The sequence below is a fragment of the Protopterus annectens genome, chromosome 8.part0 (assembly GCF_019279795.1).
Source record: "Protopterus annectens isolate FY-2018-M chromosome 8.part0, PAN1.0, whole genome shotgun sequence".
NCBI classification, from domain to species: domain Eukaryota; kingdom Metazoa; phylum Chordata; order Ceratodontiformes; family Protopteridae; genus Protopterus; species Protopterus annectens.
In genome coordinates, this window is record NC_056741.1 from 705574036 (window position 1) to 705595295 (window position 21260).

The 21260-nt window shown below is 40.6% G+C and overlaps 1 protein-coding gene across 1 annotated transcript in view; it reads right to left on the bottom strand.

Moving 5' to 3' along the window:
* Window positions 1-21260, bottom strand: part of RIT1 (Ras like without CAAX 1) — a gene marked incomplete in the record, with an annotated part of 544284 nt that overhangs the window by 378606 nt on the left and 144418 nt on the right.

Here is a 21260-nt window from a genome sequence, read left to right on the forward strand (position 1 = left end):
GCTGGAGGTGTGGTGCAAGTGTTAACCTTCTCCTCATGACTGCTTGTTCCAGTCTTGGGTGGAGAGAGCTTAGCCTCCAATTTAGCTATATAATTGCATCTCTCGCATATGTTATTTTTTTGTGGTAGGAGGAGAGGGTTGTCTGTGTACATGAGGCAGTTGTAACTGCCTCAGGATACCCAGGTTTACCAGCTGGACTGGAGAGTATACCTGAAATTGCCATTTGGTCATGCCTGAATAGTAGGGTGAGCTGCTTGGTTGGTGAGGGGTGAATAATGAGCCTTGTCCTGCTGAGCAATCAAGTCTCGGGGTATATTAGTGCTTGCTATTAGGCCTGAGCAAGTGCTGGACTGTAGGATGCTTTTTAAGTGCTTAGGTTGAGATTTAGACTACTTTCAAGGGAAAAACTGAAGAGGAGACTTGGTGGAGCCGGGAATAATTTAGCCCTAGCTAACTGGCACTGCCCGGATGTGCAAAACCATGCAAATGTGGTTTTTACAGCAGGGAAATGAACAAGATAGAAATTAGCCCAAAATGGCCTATAAACTACTAAATTCTGGGCTGGAACCACTCTTCCAAGGACAGATGGCTGCTCAAAGCTCCCTCTCTCACAAGTGAGCAGAGAAACCTCCTTCTATCCAAGTAAGGTATGGGCAACTCAGAAACTTGTAACACAGCCCTGAATTTAGCACTCGCCTGAAAACTGGACTATACTAGCATAGAAAGGTGGGAAACAAGGAAACATTTTTTTGAAAAGATAAGGCAAAAACAGTAAAAAATGCACTTAAAACAGCTTTAAACGACTACAAACAGCAAAAAACACACTTAAAACAGCTTTAGATGACTACAAGCAATCAAAAAAGGCTTTTAAACAAATTACCCAATTAACCAGTAAAAAAAATCTCAAAACTGAGTCCTACTCCTGTAGTCTTCAATCAGACAAGTTCTAACTGCACACTCCTGCCACTGGGGTGCAGGGGAACCTTCTCCAAAAAAGAAGGCCTGGTTTAGTGCTCAAGTTATACAAACAAAGCTAGAGTCAGCAGGCCTGAATCTAGTTTATGCGACAGCAAACAAGGCACACCAATTTCAGTAAGAAACAGTCAAATATACAGGTACTATAAGCCTCTAACCAGAGATTCCCAGCTCAGAAGAGCAGATTCCAGTCTCTCCTCCCACAAGAGTGCAGACCACAAACCTTCTTAATGTAAAATGACTGGCCTGAAGCCCAAGTACTTAAACTAGAACTAATACACTTTTAGAATAACAGACACTGAGCCTTCAAATCAGCAGTTCCCAACTTAGAAGGATGTAAGCTACCTGTCCTGCCACAACAGTGCAGACCACAAATCTACTTAATGTAAAACAACTGGTCTGAAGCCCAAGTGCTTAAACCAAAAGGCTTAGAATGATAGCTACACTTTAATCAGGTTAGTACCAAGCAGTAATAAATACAATTGAATAGTTTTAAGAAGGCCTGGATTAGTGCTCAAGTTATACAAACAAAGCTAGATTCAGCAGGCCTGGATCTAGTCTATGCTACAGCAAACAAGATGCACCAATTTCAGTAAGAAACAGTTCAAATATTCAAGCACTATAAATAAGCCTTTAACCAGAAATTCCCAGCTCAGAAGGGCAGAGTCTAGCCTCTCCGCCCACAAGAGTACAGACCACAAACCTTCTTAATGTAAAATAACTGGCCTGAAGCCCAAGTGCTTAAACCAGAACTAATACACTTTTAGAATAACAGACACTGAGCCTTCAATCAGCATTTCCCAACTTAGAAGGATGTAAGCTACCTGTCCTGCCACAACAGTGCAGACCACAAACCTCCTTAATGTAAAACAACAGGTCTGAAGCCCAAGTGCTTAAACCAAAAGGCTTAGAATGATAGTGATACCAAGCAGTAATAAATACAACTGAGTACTTTTAAGATGACGCAAAAGCAAAATAAAGTAATAAAGTAGGAAGAAACACACATACAGTGAAAGCAGATGAATAAAGTGCAATTTTTTTTTTTTTTTTGAGTGAGCAAATGAGATTGGCCCAGGAGGAGTATCCAAATGCAAATTTACAAGAGGGGCGGGCAGTTTCAAAGCCACCAAGATTAACACCAAAACAAAAGCAGGGAGAGTGGATGGGGAACTAACTGAAAAAACAGAGCCACAACTTCGAGCTAGATAGTATTCACTGCAACACAAATAAATCAATTTAAATGCTGTATTAGTTGAAAAAAGTGCAGATAAAGATTTACTTAAATTCACTTATACGTGGTCTGAATTACTTAAGATGGACTGAGTGCTCAGTGGGACCAGTAAAGTATATCATCAGTTACCACATTTGTAGGCATGAAGTGATTTCCAGATGGCTGCTTATTGCTACGTACACAACTGAGTTAATCAGGTGTTGACATACATTCTAGATGGTGAAATCAAGTGTCCGCCAGATGCAATGCTTACTGGGTATAACATTGTTGGTAGCTATAGTAGTCATCTAATATATACTTGTTACCAACAGAAAAGGGTGAAACCTAAACAATCACCTGCATGCCACACAGGGGAAGGCTAGTTAGCAGAATGCTGGCAAAAGGTGATGTGGTGGCAATAAATTAGAAAAGATTATCCTGCTTTCTGCAAAAGCCACAATCAAACCCCATGCATTGCTCACTATTAACACTACATGCAGCCTGCATGGCCAAAAGAATAGCTCAGAATGCTGGGAGTGTCAAACATGCTTCCAAACAACTTGTAGTACTGGTGACCCTGTTACAAAGAGAGAACTGAGACCTTCTATTAATATAAATGCAGCATATAGGTATTATATTTCTTTCTAGAATACAGTTTGCTGTCAGCAACACTGAAGAGCAATATATCATTGATCTGGCATCTTACAACAAGATGTGGTGGCCTTAAACTTTAAAAGGAGATTGATAACTCAGAGGTATTGTTAGAAGTTGCTTTTCTTCTAGTGATTGGTGAACCTATAGTACTATCCAAGCAGTGTGAACACTTCAAAAAGGAAGTAAAGGTCATTAAAATAATCTTATAAAATGTGTACTTAATAGCCAAACTCAGCCACCCTGACAAATACAGTAAGAGAAAAAAAAGTGTGCATTCTGAATTCCCCGTTGTGAAGATCTGCTATTGGGATACTTCAAATTCCCTCTCCTTGATGTCACCCAGCTTATTTTAACTGGCATCTGAACCCAGGCCTTCAGTTTGAGTGAAGGTTCGGAACTACCACTTTAGCTCGCAGTGTCAGTAAGCTGGTCTAAGCATGCTCAGTTGAACTTGTCTACTTACAATGGTGGGAGGTGAGAAAATAGTGCTACTTATCTTAATTATTACAGTACTACTAGCCTTTGTATAAATATTGTTCTACTGGTTATGAGAAATGCTGATAAAGCAGACTTTAAAGTTAACTTACAAAACTTACTCAGATGTGCATACACATAAGTCTACATATCCAAAAGTGAATGTAGCACAAAATCCAAGCATGGTCTTACATCCCTGCTGCATGAATTAAGTTCTTATATCCCTCAACTGTAGCTCCCATTAAAAACGGACTTATTATTTTAACTTATTCGGCTTTGGTTGTCTAGAGGTTCTGAGTGGGTGGGTCTCATTTTTAACAGAGACTCAAGGAGAACAGCACTCCAGTTATTATACAAAAATTCACATTTTGTTACACTAAGTTCTACACATTCTAACACAGACATTTACACACAAAATTTGCTTGTCATGTGGCCATTGTTTCTTCTCTCTCAGAAATCAAACTACAGTGAAGGTATGGGGGTAGGTTTTATTTATATGATGATATGCCATTGATAATACTAAGGGCTTCTTGTAAACATGATGCTAGATGGTTCCGTAATATGCTGCCACATTTGTTTTTCTAGTTAGCAAGTCTGTCAGAAAAATGTCCTCTAGAGAAAAGTGCAGGATTGAATTAGTCTGGAAAAAGGACTTGGGGAACAGGTTAGGAGTCAAGGCACCACCAAAGTTATAGTAGCTACAGTGCAAATGTTACATCTGCAAAGCTACAAACACACCGTTTGGAGGACTACTTCTGGGCTAACCTGTCACAGTGGTACCAGATCAGCCATAGACAAACATGAGATTATTCCCAAAAGCCATTACCTCATGCACAGTGTACACAAGTGACAGCTTCAGAGAGCTACTGAGCATATCTGGTGTATTCAGATCAGAGCAGGTTGCTATCCATAAAATTGTAAAAAAGCATTCAGGTCACAAACCTTTCAGTAACCTTTATTACTGTGCCTTTTACATCCCTTTTAAAGTTCAGCTGCACTGTGGATAAATGTATTATTTAATGGCAGGCAACAAAAGAAGGATACTGCTGCAGCATAAACATTGTAATAAGTCTATAAAACACAAAAGGTCTGAAAACCTATCAAAGAAACCATCTTTTCACTGTGAAAACAAAGGATGAATGCACTAAAAAGGATCAAAAATATGGCATACAAAAAGATGCATAAAGAAGCTTTGTTTAATTAAAACCTTAAAAACCTTAAATACAATCTACAATCTAAAATGCATTACAGTTCTTTTCATGATGGATATTTTTAATGGCCTTTTCTACCTGGTAATCAGCAAACTATGTCTGAGGCAACAAAAGGGCAAGTCTTAATGGCCATTAAGACATAGGTCAGTTATCCCAAGTAATAATGTTTTACGCAGGTACACATCTGTGTGATTGGAGGCGGCAAGTCTGTAATGGTTGTCTGTACCACTGATATCTCACAGGATGGGGTAAACAAAATTTTCCTTCCCTGTGGCACCCTGGCCACTGCAGAAAGTCTTGCGTCTCAACAACAATAGTAGTAGTAGCTAACCTGAGCTAACATACACAGATAGCACAAAAGGACTACTAGTGTGAAGAGCTCAGGCTATAGAAAACATCTAAAAATAGATTGCAAGTCCCGTTCTATTCTAAAGAATTAAACCTATGAAGAGATTAACTGTGCTCCAATAGGGAGTGAGAGGAGAAAGGGTGAATCACCCAATCAGCGAATGGTTTCACAGATAGTCAGCACTTACAGTAAATCAGACATTCCAAAATCACATGCTCTAACTTAAAATAGAATTCCTCTTTCTCATACACAGCTGATAACTGTAGCATTCTGGCAAGTAGTTTCAGCAACTCAGCAGGTTTTAAAGCACACTGTCAGCTGCCTCAAATACCACTGGGCATAGCTTCTAGCGTTCAGAGGAACCCTCACGTCCCATTGCCATCTGATCATGACATAATCACATCAGTACTGCTCAACTGGTAAAAAAATCATAAAACACAGTGACACCTCATTTCTAAACAGAGTATGCAACTGGAACCTGCAGATGTTAAGAAGTATCTAGTTATATCACTATTTGTGGCTAAAAGCCAGTTCATAAACTCTGGAGATAGCAGAATGGCCTTAGTACTTTGGTTACTGGAAGCATGACTGATGACATTCAAGGATATGGTACTGCCCAAGCAGGAGAGTAAAAATGCTACCAAAAGTACATGGCAACATCAAAGCTTGTTATTTCAGTACTTTGTCTAAGCAATCAAAGAATCTTTCAAAACCATCAGACTCTCAAGGGATTGTGTAGCACATATTCATTAACCTTAACTTGTATTCTTGAGAATGCAGAATAAACTTAGGCTGAGAGAGAGAAAGCTCACTATTGCAGATAACTGTCCACTTCTACAACCATGCTTCTTTATAACACGGAAGCTCTTTAAGATCTTTATGGTAAGGTCTTCTGTTTATCTGCTCAGTGAACTTTATTTTCTTGAATCCAGCTTTACCAAGAACCTTCACCTCTGGGACCATAAGAACACTACATTTATAAGTCAAATATTTCCAAAAACAAGATTTCCAAAACAAGCCGGTTTTAACTTTACTGAAGAGAAGTAATGACAGAGAAATGTGTGCCCACATCTTGGGATTCAATATCCATGCCTCACAATACATTTTTTCAAGGTAGTGTGTTGAAACATTTTCATTTCTTCATACATGTTACATATAGGCTCACCTACCCAAGATTAAGTTGAAACTGCTCAAGTCTCAGTAGCATGCAGAAAAAAAAAGATGAATGGCATAATGCTGAACTCTGTTTCCCATAGGAAATCATTGGTGGTGTGGTTTCCAAATGTGCGCAGGCAAAAGGAGGTTTCTCTCTTCAAGTTGGTGTGACTGTGGAATTGGTTTACATAAGTTCAGGGGGTGTGGGGGGGCTTGCAAAGAAAACATTTTATTCACCCTTTTACATTTCAGGCATTTTTCTTTCATTCTTTTGGCACACTGACTTTCAAGAAGTTGACATCTCATAGCAGAACCGACTATGAAGCCTTGGAAAAATAGATAACTGATACATATATATGCACACACATTTTGTTATTTTGTTACATTCTTTCTAGTTATGTACATCTACTAATAAACTTCATTTTACAGCACATAAGATGACGTTTTGATAAGCCAGTCCAGTCTATATATAGTCTTCTTATCACCTAGGAGACCAAACAGCAGATTTTATGTAGATCAAAGATTACTGCAATCAGCAGGATGCAGTGTTATGCACCCCCCTCCAAATGCCTTCCCTAAACTCATTCTTCTAAAAGAACTACTCTAGCCTTCAATCTGGCATTTCAGAGACAGAAAAACTGAATATTTGCAGTAACACAAACCTTAATGGCGAATAAGAAACATCTGTCCCACCTAATCTGCTTATTTCCTTACCCACTGTGTGAGCAGTAGACACCCCTGAATCATAATATTTAATTTTCCCCACCACCTCCACAATAACCATTTTATACACGTTTCATGCATTCTTGAACAAACCACTTTTTTTTAATAATACCTCACTGGGAAGGCAGATAAAAGCAAGTTCCACCCTTCTATGAAATAATACTTCACTGTATCTATCCTGAAGCATCAACAATGTGTCATCTCATTTTCATATTTTGTTTTTCTTTCTTTTTTTGAAAACTGGTGCCCAATTTTGTGTCCTGTGGAAGTCATTACTTCAGGATTGTGATGTGATGTGATTCTGATGTCGCATTCAGCAGTTTTCTAAAATAGCACTTATTTAGGAGGGTCCACTTAAATTTCAGCTGAGAGGTTTTACGATATTAACTTGTTCTAACTAAGTAAGTTAGTTAATTTTAATTACAGTTTAGAGGCTCATGTTGGTGTTAATTTGAAAATGTTTTCATTACTTTATTAAAAAGGAATTTTAAAGTGCATCTGGACTCCATGGATTTCCTTAAAGCCTTGAAGTAGTGTAGTCCTTGCAATGTCCTTAGCCCACTTTCTTTCTTAAAAACTGTTCTTATAAATACAGTATATACATAGTCCAAAACAACAAAGGACGTATCAGCAGATTAAACAAGGCAAATTACCATAAACTTGGCAATTAAAAGGAAAATTCTGACTCAACACAGAATGGACTTTATAGCTAAAAAAAACTGGCTCTATGTGACAGTGACTATTTATTATTTTAAATAAAGTGTTTATTATGTGTTTGTTGAGCCAGTCTTTTTCTATTAACAACAGTATACACATACCAACCAAATTAACCTTGACATGCAGAAACCTGTACTTAGGAGGCCTGTTTAGCGATCTGACAACTGCATTTGAGGTGATGGACCACCTCTGACTGGACACTCGGGAAAAATCTGGTACGGCCAGGAAGTCTTTACATGGCACTAACTTACAAAAAATAACACTCTGTGCGATATCTGGAAACTGTTCATCAGACATAGGAACTTTCAAAGCATGAATTCTACAAGGATCAGTACTCATTCCCTATTCATGTCTCTTTCTACATAAACTCCCTTCCCAATGACTTCTCCACAGTAAACTACACCACATATGCAGATGATTAATTATTGGAGCTGGACCATCCACTACCAAACTTCCTAACATTCCAAAAAAATATCTCAACCTCTGGAACTGATGTCCACAAAAAGCCACTATAATTTGTTCCAAAATGGTAGTCACATGGTTTGGAATATCCAACCAAATTAACACAAACCTGTAATATGTATACCCATAATTAAACATCTTGCAGTGGAAGTACCTTACTGTGTGATTTGATTGCATCTAACTTTCACTTACCATACAAAAATCATTAAACAGAAATAAAAAACTCTGCAAGTGGCTATTGGTTTATTCATGCATAGTTTGTGACAGACAGGAATACTATATATCCCTTGCTATCTCCAGTTGGCTGCCTGCATCTGCCAGAATGACTGTCTTACTAAACACATTATTCCATAAATTGCCCTTTCTCCAGTTACTGCCCATATCCTATTACAAAACTATCCAATAGAGCACTAATTTGTGACTGGCCAGCCACAATGCCCTTAGTGCTTACTGGGCCAACAGTGAACATTGGACTGTGGAAAAGGCTTTTTCCAAAACAGCCTGGTCCCCTGGAGCAGCTTACATCAGAAATTTAGAGGCCGCAGGGACTGCAGGGATTACCCCACATTTAAGAAAAAAATAACCCAACATCCAAAATTATTGATAAGCAGATTTAAATACTGCTGTTAAAGCCTGAAGGCCTGGGATCCTCTGTTTTCTTGCCTATTCTGGGACTTTCAATCATGGAAGTTACTGTAGGATGCTGAAAATATTGTACATAGGCATGATATGGTATTACAGAACATTTTCTTTGTGTATAAATTGCTGTACTATGTTTTAGAATTTCCTGTATTCCTGCACAAATTAGTTATGTAGTCTTAACATTCTTTATTCACCAACACATGTGACTTGTGTATAAACTGCTATGTACCTATTTGTAGGACTGGGTCGAGCACAAGGCAACCTACTGCCCAGCTTAACCTTGGAAAAAAAAAAAAAAAAGATTAAAAAAAAAAAACTCACTCAACTGCTTGTTGAACAACCCTTCCAGTCTGTCTTGGAACCATACCTCTTAACCTGTTAGTGCAAGAAATCTGGACAAAGCCTGACAAAATGGGGGGACAAAAGCCCAAAAATAGGGTCAAATTTTAAATATTGCTTTTATAAACTTAGAACGTTGCTAGAGTAACAAGGATTGTTTTAACATATATTTTCTGAAGGATTTGGAGTCTGAAACTCAAATGTATGTCATTATTTAGTGACTTCAAACCTCAGATCATCCCAGTAATTTTCCAGAATACCACAAATTTTATGAGGAACAGGCCAAAAATATAAGCCAAAAATCTGGACATTCTGAGAAAATCTGTACAGTTGAGAGGTATGCTTGGAACACTCAAAGTGCAGGAGGTTTGTGCATTTCAGTCTGTTTCAGTGACAAAAAAGGAAAAATTGGAGAACAGGTGATTTGTGCCTTTTTCAGCACAAGAGGAGGAGGTATGCCTTTGCAGTACTGGGAGTAGCCTGTGATTTGATTATCTCACGTGTGATTAGAAACTTGACTGTGAAGCATACCATTTCTTCAGCAGTCTGTGATTTGATCTGAGGTGTGTGTGACGGACTGGATTACTATGCCATGTCCAGGATGGATTGGATAACTGCTATTCCAGGATGTAGGCAGAAAAATCACCTTTTCAGGTAAATCACTGGGGATTACATTCAGTCAGTAATGCCAGTCATTAGATTGGCATAGTCATTCTTGCTTAGAAAGATATATATATATATATATATATATATATATATATATATATATACCCTCCAGGAGCACTGTCTAACTGAATTGTTCAGAGTTGCACAGTACACAGATGGAGCTAGAGAAAGTCAAACCCTGTAACTCTGACAACAGGAAGTGCCTCATTACGAGTTTAGAGCCATAATCCACTGCACTAACTGTGAGGACTTCCTTAACTTCTTTGTTTTCTAATAAATCATGGGAGTGACAGTTAATAATGTTAGTCATTAGAGGTTCATAACTGTTCAGAAAATGCATTTAAGATTAAAGTTGTCTGGCACTTAATACACTGAACTGTTAAACTATTTCTTGCAGTTAAAAGTACAGGGCTTGAATCCTTCCACCTCTATTTGCCTACTGTGTGCCTTTGACCAAGAGCATGTTCATGCATCATCCCTGAAAAGGGACGCTTTGTACAGTGAGTTTACCTGGATTGCAAACAGATAAAAAAAACAATTTTGTTTTTAAATGTGGGTGTTTTACCCCTCATTACTTTTGGCTTTGTGATAATGACAGGCATAAATTTCAACCTTTGCAATGGTAAGCATTTTTTTAAGGATACAAAGTTTTTTATTCTAGCAACTTTCCAAGTACATAAGAGAAAAAATTAAAATCTGTTCTTGATTTTTGGTTCTTTGTTTCTGATTTGAGCTAAGAAGTTGAGAGGCTAGGGGTTGAGGGTTACAATGGGTTCCACTGCATGGTTCGGACTGCAGTGAGCTGAGATACATTTCTGGCCCAATATTTATGAATGTACTCATTCGATTGTTCTCAGTCTGATATCGGAGGTGTACAGTCATGCAAATACTTATTTGTGATTGATTGATTGTGTGTGTGCATAAATACTTAAATCCTGCAAACCACAATAGTTATGGTGTACTGGAAGGAACTGATTACAGTAGAGAGGAGCTTTATATGAGCCATGTTCTTTGGTATGATCCATGAATTACTTTCTTTTTTTGTTGACTGTTGACAGTGTATTTATTTAAATGTGAGTGAACTGGACATCATGAAGTCTGCAAACAATGTCAATATTTAACCGTGAATGCATTTTTCATTAACCTTATTTTTTTGCTGGCATATGGGTGTGAACTACATTGTGTTGAGCTACAACAGTCTATCTGCTTCTTAGTACAGATGAGTAAGGCTATGAGCTACTGCTGTAGTGCAGGTTTGATTTCCTCAGCCTTCAATTGTCTGTTTTTGGACTCAGGCCAAGTCACTTCACCATATAGTGTGCTCCTACCACAGAAAAGGGACACTTGCTTTCAGTGGACTGTCCTACGCTGTTATCAAATGCACTGCATATTTGCCTTTTGAATTCCTGTGACCTTCACATAGATGCCAATTAGTGTTTCACTATATGCAGTTTGACTAAGTCCCAGCACGTCTTGTAGTTTAATGGGTTGCCAAATGTATTTTCAATAAATGTGAGTTTTCAGGGTAAGAGAAGTTCACTGTTGCTCATAACAGGTCTGTTTCAGTGTGAGACAGTTTTGTTTAGCAAATGGCTGTAAGTGTTTTTACTGTAAAATTTGAAATAACAGTTTTAAATTAAGCCCAAATCCATGTGATCATTGTAAAAGTTAAAAAACAGGTTTGCACAGTGTTTTATTGTAATTGAGGACAGATAGCCAAGCAATTGGATATTCCTATGGCTGGGGGGGGGGGGTTCCATTACAATGCCTAGAGCCCCATTTGGCCATCATCTGGCTCTTCCTATTTGCTAAAATTCCATTTATTTGCACATTTGTTAAACGTCTGTGTCAATTTGGTTTGAGCTGTGGGTGAAAATTTTTCTCAGACAAGTTTACGGTTAACAATCAAATGTCCAAATAAATGCATTAAGATATTAAAAGCAAAATGGCAAGTTATATAGTTCAGCCACATGTTGCAGCTATGCATTCTGTCCTTTCCTTTTTCTGTCTAAAGCAGCTCTTATCCCTTACCAAGCATTTAAGTACTGAGCAGCTGAAGGGAAAACCTAACCATTACTAAGTACATAAATTAAACATGCAGAGCAGTGAATCATATAACCAAGTGAATGCCTACTATATATTCTGCATTCATAGTCTATGCTAATGGCTACAGTCTAGCTCACCCACTACCAGGCCAAATCTAGTGGTTCTTCAGTTTCCCAAACTGGCATCCCCCTCAACTCAAAGTTTAGGAGCAAAAAATAAAAAAAAAATATTATGCTGTTTTCTACAAATGGAAAAATTTAACAAGCAGCTTGCTACAGGTTATGATTAAATTGCAACACACTGTGTGTGCTTCAGTGCTATAGCCATGACCGCAGATGCATTATTTCCATTCCTTTATGAAGCCGCAATTTCCTTGTGGTTTAGCAATGCTGGTGCTACATTCCTGCACCATCAGCATCCACTGATCATGCCTCCTAACAACTTGCATCCAGTGCAGCCACCCACTTTGCCTGCCACTAGTTAGGTCTTTGTACATGTGTAGTAGTGACATCAACTGTCTGTGGAGATCATTTCAGTATTAGAGTTATGACTCATGGTCTCTAGTGTGCAGTGGTCTCACCCCAACACATACTACATGTGACTATGAAATCCTTGCCCTTTGGTGATGTGAAATTATGTCACTCTGAACCATCAAATTAGTGACTGGTATAAGTAGTAGTATCTCCCATTTTGTGTGTCCACCACTGCAACAAATATTACTTAGATCATTAGCTATAACTAACCTTGTCCTTTCTCTGTCTAAAATACAGGCCACGGAGTGCAATGCTGTAAGCCACAAGATGGTTTATTCTGCAGTCAGCAGCATTGCCATAATGTGGTTTATTCTGCAGTCACAAAGAGCTCCTTCTCATGTATATCAGTTTGTTGTCCCTATCCCTGGTTTACTGCACTGTCATTCACTTTCTGTCATACAAAATATCTAGTCTCTCTTCACCACCAATCTTTATGTCCCAGATGCCACTGCCACAGTTAGTAGGAGGCTAACAGCACAACCCTCTGCCTACACAGTCACAGCTGTGTCATTTCAGAGAGGTTGGGGTAAACTTTCTCTACAAGTAGCATCATGTGGCTATTGTCACCAGACAGGACACTGGGATAACACATAGAAGACTGGCCACTCATCATCCACTATGTTCAGAGCAGGGCAATAAATCTTACACCATAAGTGATGCTACATTATGCAAGGGGCAATTGTGACTGCATGTCTCAGTATGTAGCTATTACAGAATCATTCATTCATCCATTCATTCATCCATTCATTCAACAATTATCTGCTTTATCAAATTCATGGTCAAGATGCATCAGCACTCAGAGTATCTCATAAGTCAGGAATGTGTAATGCATAGTACTATACTCTGTAATGCTGTCTACACTTCACAACAGAGCACAGATTATACACTACAAAGGCATCTGGTTGGTTGATTGGCAGGTTAAAGAGGGACTTGTAAACATCAACACTATTACCCTTACTGGCTAGGATGTTCATCGTGTTACCCTGCTGCAGTCATCACACTTGCGTTATCCTGCCGTCAGGCGGTCCCACAGTCGGCCTGAATTCCAAAGTCTTGGTCCGGCGTCGGTTGCTGTCACTTCTTCCCTGACGTCATTGCGCCAGGGGTATATAAGAGGCATCTGACGCCATTTTCTTCAGTCTTTCTTGCCGCGTGGTGCCCGAAGCAGAAGCAGTTCGCAAGTGCCGGTCGGCCGACACCTGAGATTTTCGATTAGAATTTCAGTCCGAAGTCTTCAATAAAGCTAAGTACCCCGTTGGGGAACCTTTTCTTGCCTCAGTCCGATGTCAGAAAAAGTTAACAATTGCATTTCTTGTGGGAAGCAAATACCTCATAAGGACTTCCATTCCTATTGTATTCCTTGCCTAGGCCCAGACCACGTCGTCAAAGGTTGTCGGTTTTGTGCTAGGTTTAATAAACGAACTATCAAACGCCGTTTTGACTTTGCACGACACTACTTTGGTAGGAAATTTAATTATATCATGCCGTTGGAGCAGCCGATGACCGGCATGCATAAAAAATGCAAGGATAAGGACAGGCAGCCTAGGAACAGGCCAGACTCCAAGGCCTCTGCTGGGCCTGCCGCCGGTTCTCCCATTTTCAGTGAGGCACCTATGCAGCCCCTGACGACCACATGACTGGAACCCCAGACAGCTGCGGATTCTCAAGCGGAGTCTACTAGGCCGACGCAGCCATCTTCATTAGGCCCTTCCGACACCGGAGCAGAAGTAGACCCCGGTGCAGTGGAAACACCTTCGGTTGCAGAAGGTGTCTTCAGACAGACTACACTCACCATTAAATCTTATGCTAAGCTTAAAACTCCTTTAAAACCAAAGAAGACTGTACATCAGTCTACAGTTCAAGGCCCCATGCCTAAGAAACAGATGCTTAAAATGGCCGAAGACTTGATTACCCTAATCAGGGGTTCCCATCCCCCTCCTGATAAAAGACCAAGACAAGAGGAGGATTATGCTTCCTCTGACCAGGCTTCAATTTCCTCAGATTCTTCTGAGGAACATGATTACACTTTTCAACCTTATGAAGACTCTGATGCTGAAGACTCTATTCCCTCAGCATCTCCCCCTGAAGACTACTCCTTTGGGGAAACTTTATATACCATAAGGGAACATTTCCACTGGGAGGGTCAGGACTACTCTGATTCTAAGAAAAGGCTCCGAGAGTTTCTTTTACTACCCCAGCACAGACCTCTTGCTATCCCTCCAGTTTAGATATTGTGGATGATGTTTACTTGGAGTCTAGTCTAAATCCAGACTCTCTACCTCCTGCTCCAGCCAAACCAGACAAATACTACAGAGTACCTGACTCACACAAATCCCTTTATAAAAGCCCTGTGGCTGACTCAGAAACAATTTCCCAGGGTCCTAAGGGAGCTAAAGCTTCTCTGGCTAAAAATCCTGTGCCTTCTGAAAGGGATTCCAGAGCCCTAGATAGATGGGGAAAGAAAATATACACCTCAGCTACTCTGGCTATGAGAGCATTAAATTGTCAGTTTCACATGCTGAAATATCAGCAATTCCTAATGTCTCAATTAAAACAAAAAATGATCACACATACTGAACAGTCTGAATTCAAGGAAATGCAGGATCTGTTGCATGCAGCTGAACAGGTGGGCAAGCATACTTTACAATGTGGATTTGATTCATTGGAAGTTTCCTGTAGAGCAGCTGTTACTGGCTCTGTCATACCTAGACATGCTTGGTTAAAAGAACAAACCCTTCCTGATCATGTTAAAGCAAAATTATTGGATGCACATTTACAACAGGATGTATTATTTGGTGTCAAAGCAGAAGAGGTTTTAAAGAAAATGGAGGATAAGGCAAAGTCTATGCAGACGGTCAAGGATTTTTTGCAGGTACAACCCCCTCGTTTTAGCAGAAATTGGCCAACTAAAAACTGGTCCTTTCCAGCTTCTGACAGATCACAGAGAGGCAAATACAGATGCCCAAGGGGCAGAGGTCAGTCACAAGGCCCTTACAAACCTCGCCAATGGGGTACTGCTACCCAGAAAGGAGGAGAAGACAGGCCCCAAGCGAGCAGAAGACAAACACAATGACTCTATCCTCAAACTACCAAGCAAATCTCTCCTGGCAGCTCCCTTGATAGGAAAATTATCATTTTTTTGCAGACAACTGGCACATCATCACAAAAGACAAATGGGTCCTAAACATTGTCTCTCAAGGATACAGATTCCCCTTTCATACCTTACCAAGGAAAAAAGGAATGCCAAACCTGCCACCAAATCAATGGGCAGAGGCACAAAAACAAATTACAGCTCTCATGGACATGAGAGCCATTCAACAGGTACCTACACAGGAGCAAGGACAAGGATTTTACTCAAGACTCTTTCTAGTCCCAAGAAAGGACAAAGAATGGAGACCCATTCTGGATCTTTCAATTCTGAACACCTATCTGCAAGTACCAAAATTCAAGATGCTAACACTACAGCAGCTTCTTCCTATGCTGGGCAAGAATGCTTGGCTGGTAACGTTGGACCTCAAGGAGGCATACCTGCTTGTCCCTATCAGACAAAATTGCAGAAGATACCTCCGCTTCATTGCAGGTTTAACGCATTATCAATTCTCTGCACTGCCCTTTGGCATCTACTGCGCCCAGGGTCTTCACAAAATGCTTGGCACCAGTAATTGCATTCTGCAGACAAAGAGGAATTCAAATATACCCATACCTGGATGACTGCCTTATTCAAGCAGAAAGCAAGGACATTCTTTTAAAGCATCTGGCATTTGTCAAACACCTTCTAAGTTGCCTAGGGTACACAGTCAACAAAAAGAAATCAAAACTAGTGCCCTCACAAAACATAATATTCCTGGGTGCCAGCTTCAATACAACAGCCCAGATGGCTTATCTCATGCCAGACATGCAACAACAGCTGACTCAATATTTAAAAATAATGGCAACAAAGACCCAACTCCCTGCGAGAAAAATTCTGCAGGCCTTGTGATTCATGGCATCTTGCATACTACTAATACCATTTGCAAAACTGCATATGAGGAAATTACAATGATACCTGAAAAGCGTATGGACTCAGCACAGCCACAGCTTGGAAACAATGATACCACTCATTCCCTGCCTTCAACAGGAGTTTCTATGGTGGGCACAGGCATGTCACCTCAACAAGGGTCAGCCTTTCACCTTACCCACAGCCAGGCAAACTATGACAACAGATGCATCGGACTATGCCTGGGGAGCACACATGGCAGGACAGTGCATTCAGGGCAAATGGACTACAGATCAGAGGCATCTGCATATCAATCAAAAAGAAATGCTAGCAGTACAGAATGCCCTAACAGCTTTCAAGGACCTCTTACACCCAGGACAACTAAAAATAAAGACGGACAATACCACAGTAATGTGGTACATAAACAAGCAAGGGGGCACACATTCCTACCCTCTATGCAGGCAAGCAATGACCTTGTGGAACACTGCACTGTCTTACCAGGTTCAATTACAAGTACAATTCCTGCCAGGAAAGAAAAACACATTGGCAGACTATCTAAGCAGAAACATCATGGATCCACACGAGTGGAAACTAGATCCACAAGTATTTGCAATGATAGCTCAAAAATGGGGATGCCCAGACATACATCTGTTTGCAAGCCCCCAAAACTACCAACTTCAAAAATTTTGCACAAGGACATTCCATCCACAAGCTTGGAAAGTGGACGCCCTCTCATTCAGTTGGAAAACATTAACAGTGTATGCCTTTCCTCCACTGCCTCTTCCAGCAAAGGTACTGCTGAAAGTAAGATTAGAGAGACCACAAATGATACTCATTGCACCAGACTGGCCACGCCAGCATTGGTATCCAATTCTAAGGAACATGGCCCATGACCCACCATGGATTTTACCACAAATTCCTCACCTGCTCACCCAGCGAGACAATCAGATTCTACACAGCCAGCTCAAGACTTTAAACCTGGCTGCATGGCAAATTACATAAACAAACAGCCAACACCTCTATCCAAAGCAGTTATGGATGTCATTCTGGAGGCCAGGAGGCCCAGCACCAGGAAAACCTATTCTGACAAATGGAAAAGATTTTGCGCCTGGAACCAGGCTAAAGGCCAAGATTGAACCAGCTTTTTCAGCTGATTTAAAATTCCTTTCATGGAATACTGCCCTGCTACTAGCAATAACCTCAGCTAGAAGAGTCTCACAGCTACAGGCACTAATGGCAGTGGAGCCTTTCATCATTTTTCATCAAGACAGAGTCTCTCTACGAACTAACCCTTCCTTTTTGCCAAAGGTGGTATCCAGTGTGGCCCTAAACCAAACCATTCATTTGCCCACCTTTTTCCCAAATCCCCAGAACAAAGGAGAAAGACTCCTGCACTCTTTGGACATTCACAGGCAATTACGTTACTACTTGGATAAAACTAAAGCTTTCAGAAAATCTGACCAGCTCTTTGTAGCCTATGCCACAGGATCACAAGGAAAAGCTATCTCAAAACAGACCATTTCTAAATGGATAGGGCATTGCATGCGTTTCTGCTACACGCATCATGGGAAACCGGTACCTGCTAACATTAGGCCCCACTCCACCAGGGCTACAGCTACATCAGCAGCCTCTCTCAGGGAAGTGCCAACCAAGGATATTCTGGAAGCTGCAACCTGGAGTTCAGTGCACACCTTCACCAAACACTGTCACTTACCTCTATATTCTAAGACTAGAGCTGGTTTGGCCACTGCAGTTTTGCAGGGCCTACTAGCTTCTTCTAACCCTGTTTAACTCCACCTCCCATCCTTAGCTTTGGGATTCAACCCAAGTGTGATGACTGCAGCAGGGTAACACGATGAACATAGTACAGTTTTGTACCTACCATAAATGTAGATGTTCGAGTGTTCACCGTGCTGCAGTCCAGGTTACCCTCCCTCCATCCCCTCTGAATTAGCTGAACTTATCTATACCACTCTATCCTATACAACCTCTGTGGTGTATTTGCTTGTGCCTGAAGGTATTGTTTTATTTTTATCTAGCTATATATATATATTTTGCCTACCTATTGGGGGCACCTGACATCTGGGGCAAGAAAAACTGAAGAAAATGGCGTTGGATGCCTCTTATATACTCCTGGCGCAATGACGTCAAGAAGAAGTGACAGCAACCGACACCGGACCAAGACTTTGGAATTCAGGCTGACTGCGGGACTGCCTGACAGCAGGATAACCCAAGTGTGATGACTGCAGCAGGGTGAACACTCGAACATCTACATTTATGGTAGGTACAAAACTGTACTTTTTATCAGGGCATTGAGTTTTGCCTACCTGAAACAGGAAAATAGAAGTGGTCTAAAGTCATGACATAGAAACAAAGACTTTCTGAAAACAAAAATACACCAAATACCAGGAACAAAAAATATTTACGTCAGATGTAGGGCCAGATATATGAGAAAGCAGCAGGGGATGAATATGTGTTACTGAAAATATGACAACTCCAATCGTATTGGAGAAAACAGGTCTTGTACATGATAGATTAAATTACTTGAGATCAGGGATCCTGTGCTACAAATGGCAAGGGTTTACACTTATTTACCAAGCAAAACCTGAGTGAGAAAAGAACCTTAGAAAAAATCTGAAAGAAGTTCTTGTCAATGCCAAATGCTGACTTGTACTGCGTTATTTATTTATTTATATATATACATTTGTTGACCGGGAGTGTCCGACTGGATGTAGGTCCATTTTCAGCGGAGGCCCGGGGAGAAAAGCTCCACAGTTAAAATAAACAGATAGTAGTTACATTGGATTACATAGTGATTAACAATTTACATAGCAATTGCTTACAACATATTTATAGATGAAGAAGATAGTACATCAGTAGACAACTAGAATCTTTATCTGTGAAGTACATAACAGACATTAACAAATGTTAAAATAAGAAGTTCCTGCTGTATAAGTACTAGGCTTATGAGCATCTGAGCTTGCTATAATCAAGGTAGTTAGTGGAGTGGAAAGAAAGGTAGTGGTTGGATGGGGTGGGTGATATTAGAGTGGGAGTTGCAAGGGCATAGCCAGCATGTTTTTAGGTGCGCTTTTAGTAAAGTTTTGAAGTGGGTGCATGATGGTACGGAGGTAATTGTGGGTGGGAGGGAGTTCCATAATTTGGCTATGGTGCAAGAGAATAGTGCTTCACCAGCAGAGTTATTGGCTTTAGTGATCTGCAAGTGATTTTTGTTGCTGGATCTTAGTGGTCTGGTGGTGCGATAGGGTTGGAGTAGATTCTGGAGGGATGGGACATTTAGTGGATAGTGGATGATTTACTAGTTTGAGGGCAAGTGAGAGTTGATACCATTGAAGGAGGTGAGGGAGTTCAAGCCAGCCCAGTTCAGCAAGTGAGAGACAGTGGTGACTACGAAAGGATGCCCCTGTGGCGAATTTGGCAATTTTGTTGTAGCAGGTCTCTAGCTTGTTTAGATTGCATTGCCTTAGGTTGGTATATATTGGAGAGACATAAAGTAGGGTGGAGATAAGGTGGGAATTTGCTATTGAAATCTTTGTTGCTTTGGTGAGAAGATGCTTATTTCTGTATAACGCTCCTAGTTTTTTGTGGACTTTTTTTATGGTCATGGATATGTGAATGTCAAATTTTAGTTTATTGTCTATTTCCACTCCTAGCAATTTGGTGTGTTCAGTTGGGTATATAGTGGTGTTGTCTTTTGCTGTGATGTTAAAGTGAGAGTTGTTTTGAGTATGTTTGGTGAGTTGGAAGATGAGTAGTTTAGTTTTGTTTGGGTTGAGTATTAATTGGGCATCGGATACCCAAGTTTCAACAGAGGAAAAGGCTTCCTGTGTGACTTTTTGCAGTTTGGGTAGGGACTAGGCTGAGCAGATGATGGTCGAGTCATCTGCGTATTGCATGAGTGTGCCATGTGTGGTGGCACAGGCTAGATTATTTGTGAAAACAGAGAAGAGTAGGGGTCCAAGGATGGATCCTTGGGGAACCCCTATGGAGACAGGTAGTTGGGGAGATATGTCATTCTGCCATACAACAGATTGTTGGCGGTCAGACATGTAACTCTGAAACCAGTTGGTGACTGATTGTGAGAAGGATAGGTTATTGAGGACAGAGATAAGCTGTTTGTGTGGGACCATGTCAAATGCTTTAGATAGGTCTAGGAAAGTAACAGAGGAGAGATAGCCATTGTTTTTATGCTGAAGGATAGTGTTAGTAAAGGAGAGTAAGGCAGTGGTGGTGCTATGGTTTGGTCGGAAACCATGCTGAGTATTGGAAAGGAGGTTGTTAGTAAGGAGGTAGTCTGAGACCTGAGAGTGTATGCATCTCTCTAGTATTTTGGACAGTGGAGAGAGAATAGCTATGGGGCGGTAAATGGTTAGTTCTGTGGAGGGTCCACCTTTGTGGAGGGGAATTATATGTGATACTTTCCACAGTGTGGGAACATAACTTTCTGACAGAGATCGGTTAATCAAGATGGATACTGGGTAGGCCAGAGCATCAGCTGCGATTTGTAGGTATTCACTTGGGAGGTTGTCTGCTGCAAATTTGGTAGGTTTAAGTTTAGTTAAGAGTTTTTTTATGCTGGAGGTAGGTACAGGAGAAAAAGAGAAGGCAGTGGGGAGATTAGTAGTTGAATTTGTGGGTTGGAGGGGAGGGGGTTGTGTTGTTTAGCTAGTGATAGTATGGTTTGTGTGAAGTGTGTGTTGAATGAGGTAGCAGTATTTTCTAAGGAGTGAGGGTTGTTAGGAGGAGGGGTACTGGTTTTACCTGGGTGGAGGATGGAGTTTATGCTGGACCAGAATTGTTTGGGGCTGTGTTCGGAGGAGTCTAGGGCAGACTGGTAGTATTGGAATTTGTCCCGTTTTATTAGCTTTTTGACTCTATTGCGTAGTTCTAGGAATTTCTGTCTAGTTGAGGGGGTCTTGGTTTTGCGCCAGTGCTCCCAGGCTTTATCCCTGCTTTTCATTTCTGACTTAGTGGTTTTCTGTAGCCATGGGGAGGGTTGTGCTTTGATTCTGGAAAGTCTTATGGGGGCATGGTAATTAAGGATGCTCAGGAAGGTAGTATTAAAAAATTTAACTGCGTCATCAAGACTGAGGTACTTTAGAGGATG